Raw genomic sequence first — 16301 nt, forward strand, 5'->3', positions numbered from 1 at the left:
GTAAACACGTGGTACTGCCCACTATTCAACTGCTTGGGATTGCTTTGATAACCCGACTGCTGCTGTTGCTGCTCTCCTTGCCCAGACTGTTGTTGATTATAGCCGCCTTGACGTCCCTGAAAGCCGGAACCTGAGCCGCCACCCGGGCCATGAAAGCCGCCAGCCCCCGAGCCGCCACCAGACCCATTATTGCCATCAAAGGTGTTGGAATTCTTAAACGCTTTCATGATCGCATAATCTTTCCACAGGTGTGTGGTGGGCCGCTCCTTGGTGCCGTGTCTCGGGCAGGGCTCACTGAGTAGCTGCTCAAGAGATGGGCCTGACCCGCTGGATCGAGGCGGCTTACCCTTACACCTCTAATTGTTACCTTGCGCATTGGCATTGGCCACAAACTCCGGGTTACAATCCGCCTTACGCTTATTGCCTCCTTGATTCATCGGGTTATGCTGCTGACTCTTTCCATTACCGTTCTTCTTTCCCTTCCTGGTCTTTTCCTCATCAGACGCAGGATCCTTGGTACTATCAGAATCGGCATATTTGACTAAAGCTGCCATCAACGTACCCATATCATTGCAATCACGCTTAAGGCGCCCCAGTTTCTGCCTCAGCGGCTCAAAACGGCAATTCTTCTCCAACATGAGGACTGCAGAGCCGGCATCCATCTTGTCAGATGAATGTATTATCTCCTTGACCCGGCGTACCCAGTGAGTCGTAGATTCACCTTCCTCCTTTTTACAATTTGTCAAGTCCATAATTGACATAGACTGCTTACAAGTGTATTTGAAGTTCTGGATGAAACGGGCTTTCAGTTCTGCCCATGAACCAATGGAATTGGGTGGCAAACCCTTCAACTAGGACTGGGCTGTTCCATCTAACATCATGGTGAAGTACTTGGCCATTGCCGCGTCGCTGACTTCCAATAACTCCATGGCCATCTCATAACTTTCGATCCAAGCTCCGGGCTGCAGGTCGGCCGTGTAATTCGGCACCTTTCGAGGTCCCTTGAAGTCCTTGGGTAGGCGCACGTTACGCAGAGCTGGTACCGGACAAGGAACACCGCCGCTTCTAGTGGCTACTCCCGCCTCAACAGAAGTCGTTGGATACTCTGGGAAATCTTGATGTGCCATCTGTTGAGCCGCTAGCTGAGCCGCCCACTCGTTCTCCTGACGTATTTGGTCTTGCACCGGATTATAGCCACCGGGCTGGTTACGGCGTTGGGCGTTGCTTGACAAAGCTTCAGACTCCATGTGCCTGCTGTAAATCGGGCTCCGGTTCTGACGAGGCGGTGCTAACCAAGGCAGAGGAGTTGAATGAATCTTGTCCCGGCTGTAAGAATAGGTCTCTTTGTTGGGGAACGTAGTAATTTCAAAAAAATTCCTACGCACACGCAAGATCATGGTGATGCATAGCAACGAGAGGGGAGAGTGTTGTCTACGTACCCTCGTAGACCGAAGCGGAAGCGTTGATGCAACATAGAGGAAGTAGTCGTACGTCCTCCCGGTCCAACCGATCCAAGCACCGTTACTCCGGCACCTCCGAGTTCTTGACACACGTACAACTCGATGACACACCCCGATCTCCGATCCAGCAGAGGCGCGGGGAGGAGTTCCGTCAGCACGACGGCGTGGTGACGATCTTGATGTTCTCCTGTCGCAGGGCTTCGCCTAAGCACCGCTACAATATGACCGAGGTGTAATATCATGGAGGGGGGCACCGCACACGGCTAAGGAACAATCTCAATGATCAACTTGTGTGTCCATGGGGTGCCCCCTGCCCCCGTATATAAAGGAGTGGAGGAGAGGAGGGCCGGCCCTCTACTATGGCGCGCCCTGGGGAGTCCTACTCCCACCGGGAGTAGGATTCCCCCTTTCCTAGTCCAACTAGGAGTCCTTCCATGTATTAGGAGTAGGAGACTAGGAAGGGGAAGAGAGAAGGGAAGGAAGGAGGGGGTGCGGCCCCTCCCCCTAGTCCAATTCGGACTAGGCCATGGGGGGGCGCGCGGCCTGCCCTAGGCAGCCCCTCTCTCTTTCCCGCAGGGCCCAATAAGGCCCAATACTTCTCCCCGGCGAATTCCCGTAACTCTCCGGTACTCCGATAAATACCCGAATGACTCGGAACCTTTCCGAACTCCGAATATAGTCGTCCAATATATCGATCTTTACGTCTCGACCATTTCGAGACTCCTCGTCATGTCCCCGATCTCATCTGGGACTCCGAACTCCTTCGGTACATCAAAACTCATAAACTCATAATATAACTGTCATCGAAACCTTAAGCGTGCGGACCCTACGGTTCGAGAACAATGTAGACATGACCGAGACACGTCTCCGGTCAATAACCAATAGCGGGACCTGGATGCCCATATTGGTTCCTACATATTCTACGAAGATCTTTATCGGTCAGACCGCATAACAACATACGTTGTTCCCTTTGTCATCGGTATGTTACTTGCCCGAGATTCGATCGTCGGTATCCAATACCTAGTTCAATCTCGTTACCGGCAAGTCTCTTTACTCGTTCCGTAATACATCATCTCGCAACTAACTCATTAGTTGCAATGCTTGCAAGGCTTAAGTGCTGTGCATTACCGAGAGGGCCCAGAGATACCTCTCCGACATTCGGAGTGACAAATCCTAATCTCGAAATACGCCAACCCAACAAGTACCTTTGGAGACACCTGTAGAGCACCTTTATAATCACCCAGTTACGTTGTGACGTTTGGTAGCACACAAAGTGTTCCTTCGATAAACGGGAGTTGCATAATCTCATAGTCATAGGAACATGTATAAGTCATGAAGAAAGCAATAGCAACATACTAAACGATCGGGTGCCAAGCTAACAGAATGGGTCATGTCAATCAGATCATTCAACTAATGATGTGATCCTGTTAATCAAATAACAACTCTTTGTTCATGGTTAGGAAACATAACCATCTTTGATTAACAAGCTAGTCAAGTAGAGGCATACTAGTGACACTCTGTTTGTCTATATATTCAGACATGTATTATGTTTCCGGTTAATACAATTCTAGCATGAATAATAGACATTTATCATGAAATGAGGAAATAAATAATAACTTTATTATTGCCTCTAGGGCATATTTCCTTCAGTCTCCCACTTGCACTAGAGTCAATAATCTAGATCACATCACCGTGTGATTAACATCGATAATTCACATCATCATGTGATTAACACCCATAGTTCACATCGCCATGTGACCAACACCCAAAGGGTTTACTAGATTCAGTAATGTAGTTCACATCGCTATGTGATTAACACCCAAAGAGTACTAAGGTGTGATCATGTTTTGCTTGTGAGAGAATTTTAGTCAACGGGTCTTTCACATTCAGATCCGTTATGTATTTTGCAATTTTCTATGTCTACAATGCTCTGCACGGAGATACTCTAGCTAATTGCTCCCACTTTCAATATGTATCTAGATCGAGACTTAGAGTCATCCAGATCGGTGTCAAAACTTGCATCGACGTAACCCTTTACGACAAACCTTTTGTCACTTCCATAATCGAGAAACATATCCTTATTCCACTAAGGATAATTTTGACCGCTGTCTAGTGATCTACTCCTAGATCACTATTGTACTCCCTTGCCAAACTCAGTGCAGGGTATACAATAGATCTGGTACACAGCATGGCATACTTTATAGAACCTATGGCCAAGGCATAGGGAATGACTTTCATTCTCTTTCTATCTTCTGCCGTGGTCGGGTTTTGAGTCTTACTTAATTTCACACCTTGTAACACAGGCAAGAACTCTTTCTTTGACTGTTCCATTTTGAACTACTTCAAAATCTTGTCAAGGTATGTACTCATTGAAAAAAAAACTTATCAAGCATCTTGATCTATCTCTATAGATCTTGATGCTCAATATGTAAGCAGCTTCACCAAGGTCTTTCTTTGGAAAACTCCTTTCAAACACTCCTTTATGCTTTGCAGAATAATTCTACATTATATCCGATCTACAATATGTCATTCATATACTTATCAGAAATGCTATAATGCTCCCACTCACTTTCTAGTAAATACAGGCTTCACTACAAGTCTGTATAAACTATATGCTTTGATCAACTTATCAAAGCGTATATTCCAACTCCGAGATGCTTGCACCAGTCCATAGATGGATCGCTGGAGCTTGCGTATTTTGTCAGCACCTTTAGGATTGACAAAACCTTCTGGTTGCATCATATACAACTCTTCTTTAAATCCATTAAGGAATGTAGTTTTGTTTATCCATTTGCCAGATTTCATAAAAATGCGGCAATTGCTAACATGATTTGGACAGACTTAAGCATCGCTACGAGTGAGAAAATTTCATCGTAGTCAACACCTTGAACTTTGTCAAAAACCTTTTTCGACAAGTCTAGCTTTGTAGATAGTAACACTACTATCAACGTCCGTCTTCCTCTTGAAGATCCATTTATTTTCTGTGGTTTGCCGATCATCAGGCAAATCCATCAAAGTCCATACTTTGTTCTCATACATGGATCATATCTCAGATTTCATGGCCTCAAACCATTTTGCGGAATCTGGGCTCATCATCGCTTCCTCATAGTTCGTAGGTTCATCATGATCTAGTAGTATGACTTCCAGAATAGGATTACCGTACCACTCAGGTGCGGATCTTACTCTGTTTGACCTACGAGGTTCTGTAGTAACTTGATCTGAAGTTCTATGATCATCATCATCAACTTCCTCACTAGTTGGTTTTGACGTCACAGAAACCGGTTTCTGTGATGTACTATTTTCTAACAAGGGAGCAGGTACAGTTACCCCATCAAGTTCTACTTTCCTCCCACTCACTTCTTTCGAGAGAAACTCCTTCTCTAGAAAGGATCCATTTATTAGCAATGAATGTTTTGCCTTCGGATCTGTGATAGAAGGTGTACCCAACAATTTCCTTCGGGTATTCTATGAAGACGCACTTCTCCGATTTGGGTTTGAACTTATCAGGATGAAACTTTTTCACATAAGTATCGCAGCCCCAAACTTTAAGAAACGACAACTTTGGTTTCTTGCTAAACCACAGTTCATATAGTGTCGTCTCAACGGATTTAGATGGTGCCCTATTTAACGTGAATGCAGTTGTCTCTAATGCATGATCCCAAAACGATATTGGTAAATCGGTAAGAAACATCATAGGTTGTACTATATCCAATAAAGTACGGTTATGATGTTCGGACACACCATTATGATGTGGTGTTCCAGGTGGCATGAACTTGTGAAACTATTCCACATTGTTTTAATTGAAGACCAAACTCGTAACTCAAATATTTGTCTCCACGATCAGATCATAGAAACTTTATTTTTCTTGTTACGATGATTTTTCCACTTCACTCTGAAATTCTTTGAACTTTTCAAATGTTTCAAACTTATGTTTCATCAAGTAGATATACCCATATCTGCTCAAATCATATGTGAAGGTCAGAAAATAACGATACCTGCCGCGAGCCTTAACACTCATCGGATCGCATACATCAGTATGTATTATTTCCAATAAGTCAGTTGCTCGCTCCACTGTTCCGGAGAACGGAGTCTTAGTCATCTTGCCCATGAGGCATGGTTCGCAAGCATCAAGTGATTCATAATCAAGTGATTCCAAAATCCCATCAGCATGGAGTTTCTTCATGTGCTTTACACCAATATGACCTAAACGGCAGTGCCACAAATAAGTTGCACTATCATTATTAACTTTGCATCTTTTGGTTTCAATATTATGAATATGTGTATCACTACGATCGAGATCCAATGAACCATTTTCATTGGGTGTGTAACCTTATAAGGTTTTATTCATGTAAACAGAACAACAGTTTATTCTCTTACTTAAATGAATAACCGTATTGCAATAAACACGATCAAATCATATTCATGCTCAACGCAAACACCAAATAACATTTATTTAGGTTCAACACTAATCCCAAAAGTATAGGGAGTGTGCGATGATGATCATATCAATCTTGAAACTACTTTCAACACACATCGTCACTTCACCCTTAACTAGTTTCTGTTTATTCTGCAACTCCCGTTTCGAGTTACTACTCTTAGCAACTGAACCAGTACCAAATACTGAGGGGTTGCTATAAACACTAGTAAAGTACATATCAATAACATGTATATCAAATATACCTTTGTTCACTTTGCCATCCTTCTTATCCGCCAAATACTTGGGGTAGTTCTGCTTCTAGTGATCAGTCCCTTTGCAGTAGAAGCACTTAGTCTCAGGCTTAGATCCAGACTTGGGCTTCTTCACTTGAGCAGCAACTTGCTTGCCATTCTTCTTGAAGTTCCCTTCTATCCCTTTGCCCTTTTCTTGAAACTAGTGGTCTTGTTAACCATCAACACTTGATGTTCTTTCTTGATTTCTACCTTCATCGATTTCATCATCATGAAAAACTCGGGAATCATTTTCATCATCCCTTGCATACTATAGTTCATCACGAAGTTCTACTAACTTGGTGATGGTGACTAGAGAATTCTGTCAATCACTATCTTATCTGGAAGATTAACTCCCACTTGATTCAAGCGATTGAAGTACCTAGACAATCTGAGCACATGATCACTAGTTGAGCGATTCTCCTCCATCTTTTAGCTATAGAACTTGTTGAAGACTTCATATCTCTCAACTCGGGTATTCGCTTGAAATATTAACTTCAATTCCTGGAACATCTCATATGGTCCATGATGTTCAAAACATCTTTGAAGTCCCGATTCTAAGCCATAAAGCATGGTGCACAAAACTATCAAGTAGTCATCATATTGAGCTAGCCAAACGTTCATAACGTCTGCATCTGCTCCTGCAATAGGTCTGTCACCTAGCGGTGCATTAAGGACATAATTCTTCTGTGCAGCAATGAGGATAAACCTCAGATCGCGGATCCAATCCGCATCATTGCTACTAACATTTTTCAACACAATTTTCTCTAGGAACATATCAAAATAAACATATGAAAGCAACAACGCAAGCTATTGATCTTACAACATAATTTGCAAAATACTACCAGGACTAAGTTCATGATAAATTAAAGTTCAATTAATCATATTACTTAAGAACTCCCACTTAGACAGACATCTCTCTAGCCATCTAAGTGATCACGTGATCCAAATCAACTAAACCATAACCGATCATCACGTGAGATGGAGTAGTTTTCAATGGTGAACATCTTATGTTGATCATATCTACTATATGATTCACGCTCGACCTTTCGGTCTCCGTGTTCCGAGGCCATATCTGCATATGCTAGGCTCGTCAAGTTTAACCTGAGTATTCTGCGTGTGCAAAAACTGGCTTGCACCCGTTGTAGATGGACGTAGAGCTTATCACACCCGATCATCACGTGGTGTCTGGGCACGACGAACTTTGGCAACGGTGCATACTCAGGGAGAACACTTCTTGATAATTTTTAGTGAGAGATCATCTTAAAATGCTACCGTCAATCAAAGCAAGATAAGATGCATAAAGGATAAACATCACATGCAATCAATATAAGTGATATGATATGGCCATCATCATCTTATGCTTGTGATCTCCATCTCCGAAGCACCATCACGATCACCATCATCACCAGCGCGACACCTTGATCTCCATCATAGCATCATTGTCGTTTACGCCATCTATTGCTTCTACGACTATCGCTACCGCTTAGTGATAAAGTAAAGCAATTACAGGGCGTTTGCATTTCATACAATAAAGCGACAACCATATGGCTCCTGCCAGTTGCCGATAACTTCGGTTACAAAACATGATCATCTCATACAACAACTTATATCTTATCACGTCTTGACCATATCACATCACAACATGCCCTGCAAAAACAAGTTAGACGTCCTCTACTTTGTTGTTGCAAATTTTACGTGGCTGCTACGGGCTGAGCAAGAACCATTCTTACCTACGCATCAAAACCAAAAAGATAGTTTGTCAAGTTGATGTTGTTTTAACCTTCGCAAGGACTGGGCGTAGCCACACTCGGTTCAACTAAAGTTGGAGAAACTGACACCCGCTAGTCACCTGTGTGCAAAGCACGGCGGTAAAACCAATCTCGCGTAAGCGTACGCGTAATGTCAGTCCGGGCCGCTTCATCCAACAATACCGCCGAACCAAAGTATGACATGCTGGTAAGCAGTATGACTTATATCGCCCACAACTCACTTGTGTTCTACTCGTGCATATAACATCAAACCATAAAACCTAGGCTCTGATACCACTGTTGGGGAACATAGTAATTTCAAAAAAATTCCTACGCACACGCAAGATCATGATGATGCATAGCAACGAGAGGGGAGAGTGTTGTCTATGTACCCTCGTAGACCGAAGCGGAAGCGTTGATGCAACATAGAGGAAGTAGTCGTACGTCCTCCCGGTCCAACCGATCCAAGCACCGTTACTCCGGCACCTCCGAGTTCTTGACACACGTACAGCTCGATGACGCACCCCGATCTCCGATCCAGCAGAGGCGCGGGGAGGAGTTCCGTCAGCACGACGGCGTGGTGACGATCTTGATGTTCTCCTGTTGCAGGGCTTCGCCTAAGCACCGCTATAATATGACCGAGGTGTAATATCGTGGAGGGGGGCACCGCACACGGCTAAAGAACGATCTCAATGATCAACTTGTGTGTCCATGGGGTGCCCCCTGCCCCCGTATATAAAGGAGTGGAGGAGGGGAGGGCCGGCCCTCTACTATGGCGCGCCCTGGGGAGTCCTACTCCCACCGGGAGTAGGATTCCCCCTTTCCTAGTCCAACTAGGAGTCCTTCCATGTATTAGGAGTAGGAGACTAGGAAGGGGAAGAGAGAAGGGAAGCAAGGAGGGGGTGCGGCCCCTCCCCCTAGTCCAATTCGGACTAGGCCATGGGGGGGCGCGCGGCCTGCCCTAGGCAGCCCCTCTCTCTTTCCCGCAGGGCCCAATAAGGCCCAATACTTCTCCCCGGCGAATTCCCGTAACTCTCCGGTACTCCGATAAATACATGAATGACTCGGAACCTTTCCGAACTCCGAATATAGTTGTCCAATATATCGATCTTTACGTCTCGACCATTTCGAGACTCCTCGTCATGTCCCCGATCTCATCCGGGACTCCGAACTCCTTCGGTACATCAAAACTCATAAACTCATAATATAACTGTCATCGAAACCTTAAGCGTGCGGACCCTACAGTTCGAGAACAATGTAGACATGACCGAGACACGTCTCCGGTCAATAACCAATAGCGGGACCTGGATGCCCATATTGGTTCCTACATATTCTACGAAGATCTTTATCGGTCAGACCGCATAACAACATACGTTGTTCCCTTTGTCATCGGTATGTTACTTGCCCGAGATTCGATCGTCGGTATCCAATACCTAGTTCAATCTCGTTACCGGCAAGTCTCTTTACTCGTTCCGTAATACATCATCTCGCAACTAACTCATTAGTTGCAATGCTTGCAAGGCTTAAGTGATGTGCATTCCCGAGAGGGCCCAGAGATACCTCTCCGACATTCGGAGTGACAAATCCTAATCTCGAAATACGCCAACCCAACAAGTACCTTTGGAGACACCTGTAGAGCACTTTTATAATCACCCAGTTACGTTGTGACGTTTGGTAGCACACAAAGTGTTCCTTCGGTAAACGGGAGTTGCATAATCTCATAGTCATAGGAACATGTATAAGTCATGAAGAAAGCAATGGCAACATACTAAATGATCGGGTGCCAAGCTAACGGAATGGGTCATGTCAATCAGATCATTCAACTAATGATGTGATCCTGTTAATCAAATAACAACTCTTTGTTCATGGTTAGGAAACATAACCATCTTTGATTAACAAGCTAGTCAAGTAGAGGCATACTAGTGACACTCTGTTTGTCTATATATTCAGACATGTATTATGTTTCCGGTTAATACAATTCTAGCATGAATAATAGACATTTATCATGAAATGAGGAAATAAATAATAACTTTATTATTGCCTCTAGGGCATATTTCCTTCACTCTTGCTGAGCTAAAGCCGTCTGGAGAAGTTCTCTGACCCTCCGGGTCTCCACTGCTATTGGGTCATCACCGTCCATGGGAAGAGCCGCCAAACGCGCCGAAGCCGCGATTAAGTTCTCCATGGGGTTGGAAAAGTGATCCGGTGGTATCGGCACATAACGCGGCGGCGCCATGCTCACATGAGGAGGTGCCATCTCCCGAGGCTGAGCCGGCCCTCCTGTTCCGGCTATCATAAACTGATTGGTCTGTGGTGGGTTACTTGGGCCGGCTCTAGGTGTAGCAAAAAGAACCCGAGGGTCGTAATTCGGAGGTAAACGGGACTGGGTTTTCTGATGTCTCCTCCTCATCACCTCATTGGACGCGTTTAAGCTCATTGTGAGCTGGTAAGCTTCTAACTGTAGCCGCTGCGCCCAGGCATCTAGAGTCGCCCGCTCTGTGGCTAATCTAGTGTCCTCAGCTGCCAAGGCCTCCTTGGCCTGAGCTATTTCCTCACGCACCCGTGCCACCTCCGCGTCATGCTCATCTTTATTCGCGGGAATAACCGTTGCGGTTAATAGGGTCGTAAGCTTGTCCATGAGATCTATCAGCACCTGAGCCGGCGGGCGCACGGGGCCACCTGCCCCGGCTGCTCCTATCCCGGACGTTATTGCTGCAGCAGCTGTAGAGTTTGAGCCAGGCTGAGTCCCAGCCATAAAGACTCCTGCCCATCTTGGCGGCTCACAGGGATCCAGAATACTGGTGCCATCGGAACAGCCCCTGAGCACGCCGTCTTGCACTTGGTACAACGAATCCGGTGAGCCGGCGGATGAATCGCCGTCTGAGAGGACGGCCGTCTCACCACCATCTCTAGATTCTTCAAAGAGTTCCTCTCCGTGGATGCAGCCCACGAAGGCACGCTTCATAACAGGTTGAATTCGGGTCTTCCTCGCACGCTGAGTCGTCTCGACGAGGTCGGTGTAGTTGTCCGGCTCAGGGCCTGGCTCACCGATCCGGCCGATGAAGACGTGGATTCCGACGAAGGGGACCCGGTACCCGTACTCAATTGAGTCGGCGTCGGGACCCCAGCCTTCATCGTCAATGTAGATCTTGCCGCGACGACTCTTGGTCATCCGGCCCACTACGTATCCCTTGAGCCCTTCGAAGTTGCCCTTCAAGAAATCAAATCCACCGTGCGCTGGCCCCATGGTGGGCGCCAACTGTCATGGAATTATCACGTCAGATGTCCTCGTGGAAGGACTTAGTTGTGGAACCATTGCAACTAGGAAGCTTGAAGGGGTTAATCGGGACAAGGGACACGAGAGGTTTTTATACTAGTTCGGCCCCTTACGGTGAAGGTAAGGCCTACGTCTAGTTGGGTTGGTATTGATGTTTCGATGACCAGGGAGCGAGATACGCTATACCCGGCTCTCGATGAGTTGTTTCTTGCCCTAAGCCGCCAGCAGGTCGTCCCCTTATATACACGGGTTGACGCCCTGTGGCTTACAGAGTCCCGGCCGGCTTATAAACAGTGTCCGGCTCGGTGACTAGTTAAATCTACCTTATGATACAAGTCAAGCCATTATGGCGGTTTACTACAATGGGCCTTAAGTCGTCTGTGGGCCTTAAGCCCTTTATTGAACCGCCATCTTCATGCTTGGTCTTGGGCTTCTTCTTGGTGAATCTTCTTTGCGTAACCCGGCCCCTCCGGGCGGCTTACACAAATAGTTACATCCCCAACACTGACCAAAGCGCATGCTTATGTGCAGTTATGCACAGATTAAGCATAGTTATGCGCAATGCATTTTACCAACACCTAGAGCCTAGGCGCGCTTAAGCGCTCGCTTAGGCGCGCCTTTTTTAACTATGATTGCTTTGCTCTTGTATCACTGTATTTACTCATACAAACTTATTTTTAAATTGAAGGATCCAATCAAAACTCCAATGGCATAGCAGGTATGTTCATGCATGTTTCTTTAACAGGTTTGCTCTATCAATAGCTCTGTTGATTTCAATTTCAATTGTGTATAAAGTTGACTTTCATATCATGCACATTACTAGCATCACAACAGAGCCAATAGTGTTGTTGTACATGTAGACCCGTGGTACCCATGTGAAATCTTGTTGTGCTGTGTAGTTTCCCATGCTTTGTATTCTTTCACTGCTGCTTTGTCTTGAACTGATATGATTTGAACTGTGTCTCTATTTTGATCTGGCAAGACAATGCAGTGACCATAACATAGATATATGTTTGTTTGATGTTGTTATTATGTACTAGTACTTGGCAATAGAAGACTTTGTAGTTTAATCATGTCCACCTTACTAATGAGCTGGTTCACCGAAATGAGTTTCATATACTAGTACATGCTAAACTTGTTATGTGTTTGCTTGTTTCTTCTTTTAGAATGCTGACAGAATATTGGGGAAGAGTGCCTTATTAAGCAATGGTAAAGGAAGTAATGCAGATATGGTTCAAGATAGTGACACATCCTTGTTGGTCTCCAACAAAGCTGATAAAATAGCTAAGGAAGACTATCTTGAAGACAGCGAGACAACCCCAAATTCTTGTCTTGGTTTAGTGTTCGAGTTACTAGCCACTACTGCTTGCACAAGCTATTCAAACTCACTATCTGAATCAGTTCGGTTTCTTGAGTCTCAACTAGAAGCTGAAAGACATCGATCAGCTATGCTGCGACAAGAAGCGGAAGGACTGTGGAGGTCCCTGGAGCATTCAGATGCATACTTTCTGGTGCAACAGCAAGCGTTGGAGGATTTTAGTGCCAAACAGGACAAAGCTAATAAGCTTGCTAAGCTTATTGCCAGCATGGTGGATACCCAGGATAACGTTTCTTGAGCTCTTCTGAAGTTGTTTCAGTTATGCTCTTGTTTTGCTGCCGCATTTATTTGCACTGGTGGCCAATTTTGACGGCCAGTGTATGTAATATGCTGCTTTGTTCCCTATATTTGCACTGGTGGCGAACTTTGATGCCCAGTGGATGTAATATGTGTAATAGCGGTAATAGGCTAGCGTTAATTGCTTGCTTATTTATTTCCTTATTGTCTTGTTTAGTTGTTTGCTTGTAGTCACTGCAAATCTTTTTCTGTGTTTTTCTAGTGGCCACAATAGCCTATTTTTGGTAACTAGGCCAAAATAATCATGGCAACACACGGACTGTTGTAACCATGGGCCTCTTGTAGGCCGTATGATCCATGGGCCTTCTTCCGGCCGTAGGATCCATTGGCCTTCTATACGGGCCGTAGGATCCATTGGCCTTCTATGGGCCTTAGGGTCCATGGGCCTTCTACGGGCCATATGATCCATGGGCCTTCTACGGGTCGTACTATCCATGGGCCTCACATGGGCCGTAGGATCCATGGGCCTTCTACGGGGCGTATCATCATTTCGCTAATCATGGGTCGTACTATTCGTGGACCATAACGGGTCGTTAATAGGCCGTATTTGATAACTCTATGAAAACAGCCCAACGGGGTTTTTTGACATGAAAACGGCCCAACGTATTAACGGTCCACAAACGGGACGACTGTAACGACGGGCTGAATTTGGCCCACAAGCAGAAAATGACAGTAACGGGCCGTATGTAACCGAATGTTGCAAATGAGCCCAAGAATCAATGGGCCCTGAGAAGGCCGAAATATAACTTGGGTCGGAAACGGCCCAATGGAATAACGGGTCGTTAATGGGTATAAAGTGATACACTGTTCATTACAGGCCAGTTTCACCACGGGCCGTTAATGGGCCAAGAGTTACAAAGGGCCTCATATGGGTCGAAAGAAGTCATGGGACACACATGGGCCAGAAGTTAAAACGGGCTTGAATCATATTGGACGGCCCAGATGACGCTACTGGGCCTAATTCTGAGAGGTCGTAACGGCCCTGGTTAGCGGGCTGTAAATGGGCTATATGCGAACAGGTCGTTAACAGGCTTTCCGTGGGCCGGCCCGCCACCTTTTGACCAAGTCAAACGGGCTGGCCTTTTCACAGGAATAGGCCTCTGTTGGGCCATGCCACATGTCGCCGTATCATAGGCGCCTTCGGTCCAATGAGTGGATGACATCTGTCGCAATGGTGAGCCGACACGTGTTTCCTCCAGCCAATGATGATTTTACACGTGGAAAATCCCCATTGGTCAGGGCTGTTAACGGGTTATCGGATCCAAAACCGGACCTGATAGCTTAATGGTGTTCCGTTGCGTGGATGCCACGTGTCGGTCACCCTTGACGAAAGCACTTCTGTGACGCGCGATTTATCGTCATGGAAGTGGACACTTCCGTGATGATAATTTTGGTGATGTCATGGAACACTTCTACGACAACACAGGTATGACTATCTTGATTCTGTCATAAAATCGTCATGGATGTACATGCATGACAAAAAACGCGACCTACTGTGACAAACACGTATCATCACGGAATTGTATTTTTTTGTAGTGTTGAAGTTATCTTATCGGATTGAGTCTTTAAGGATTTGAGAACACTTGATGTATGTCTTGCCATGCTTACCTGTAGTGACAATGGGATATTCACGTGATCTACTTGATGTATGTTTTGGTGATCAACTTGCGGGTTTACCTTGTAAACTTATGCATAGGGGTTGGCACACGTTTTCGTCTTGACTCTCCGGTAGAAACTTTGGGGCACTCTTTGAAGTACTTTGTGTTGGTTGAATAGATGAATCTGAGATTGTGTGATGCATATCATATAATCATGCCCATGGATACTTGAGGTGAAAATGGAGTATCTAGGTGACATTAGGGTTTTGGTTGATTTGTGTCTTAAGGTGTTATTCTAGTACGAACTCTATGATAGATTGAACGGAAAGAATAGCTTTGTGTTATTTTACTACAGACTCTTGAATAGATCGAGCAGAAAGGATAACTTTGAGGTGGTTTCGTACCCTACCATAATCTCTTTGTTTGTTCTCCGCTATTAGTGACTTTGGGGTGACTCTTTGTTGCATGTTGAGGGATAGATATATGATCCAAGTATGTTATTATTGTTGAGGGAACTTGCACTAGTGAAAGTATGAACCCTAGGCCTTGTTTACTAGCATTGCAATACCATTTACGCTCACTTTTATCATTAGTTACCTTGTTGTTTTTATATTTTCAGATTACAAAAACCTATATCTATCATCCATATTGCACTTGTATCACCATCTCTTTCGCCGAACTAGTGCACCTATACAATTTACCATTGTATTGGGTGTGTTGGGGACACAAGAGACTCTTTGTTATTTGGTTGCAGGGTTGTTTGAGAGAGACCATCTTCATCCTACGCCTCCCACGGATTGATAAACCTTAGGTCATCCACTTGAGGAAAATTTGCTACTGTCCTACAAACCTCTGCACTTGGAGGCCCAACAACGTCTACAAGAAGAAGGTTGTATAGTAGACATCAAGCTCTTTTCTGGCGCCGTTGCCGGGGAGGTGAGTGCTTGAAGGTATATCTTTAGATCTTGCAATCGAATCTTTTTGTTTCTTGTTTTATCACTAGTTTAGTCTATAAAAGAAAACTAAAAAAGGAATTGAATTTGTCTCATACACTTCATATTTTTAATATCTTTTGTAAGTATGATGAAAAGGAAAATTGTGCTCAAGTGCTAGAAGAAGAAGTCTATAAAATGTTTGTTACTAAATCTTTGAATGATGAGCATGATTGCAATGTTGTTAGTATGAACTCTTTGAATATCCATAGTACTAATGATGATTGCACTAGTCATGATGAAAATATCTCTTATAAGCATGTCGATTTTTGTGGAGTGTATTGGGTTTGCAAGTACATACCAAATGGGGAAGATAGATATTGCAAGAGGTATAAGCATTTAGAAACTAAAGGGTTGCAAAAAGGCTAGATAAGAGTGATGAAAATTTAAGATATCTTTACCGTACTTGTGAACTTTGCAATGAACATGGTCATTTAAATCTCCGATGCAAATTGTTTCATGGTCGAATCGTGTCCAAAAAATTGTGATGACTTGATTTCCCTTGCACATCATAATGAACTTAGTTTGCTTTTGGGTTATGAAGAATTGAAACGTGCAACTAAGCATATTCCAGAATTTAACCTTCAGAATTTTCTTGATATTAATCTAGAGGAAATTTATATGTATTGTGCGGTGAATTGCATTGAAAATCTTATATTGCCAATTACCTAAAGAAAAGAAAGCAAATAGAAGATGAAGAGAACATTAATGAAAGGGAAGAGACTTCCCAATATCCTCCTATTATTTCTTATGATGAATCAGGTAACGAGGAGGAGCTTTCTATTCAACCAATCTCATCAAGAAGGAGCTCAGAGAAGAAGGTTGAACTCACACATAATGT

This window comes from Triticum dicoccoides, chromosome 5B (assembly GCF_002162155.2).
Source record: "Triticum dicoccoides isolate Atlit2015 ecotype Zavitan chromosome 5B, WEW_v2.0, whole genome shotgun sequence".
In the NCBI taxonomy this organism is placed as follows: domain Eukaryota; kingdom Viridiplantae; phylum Streptophyta; class Magnoliopsida; order Poales; family Poaceae; genus Triticum; species Triticum dicoccoides.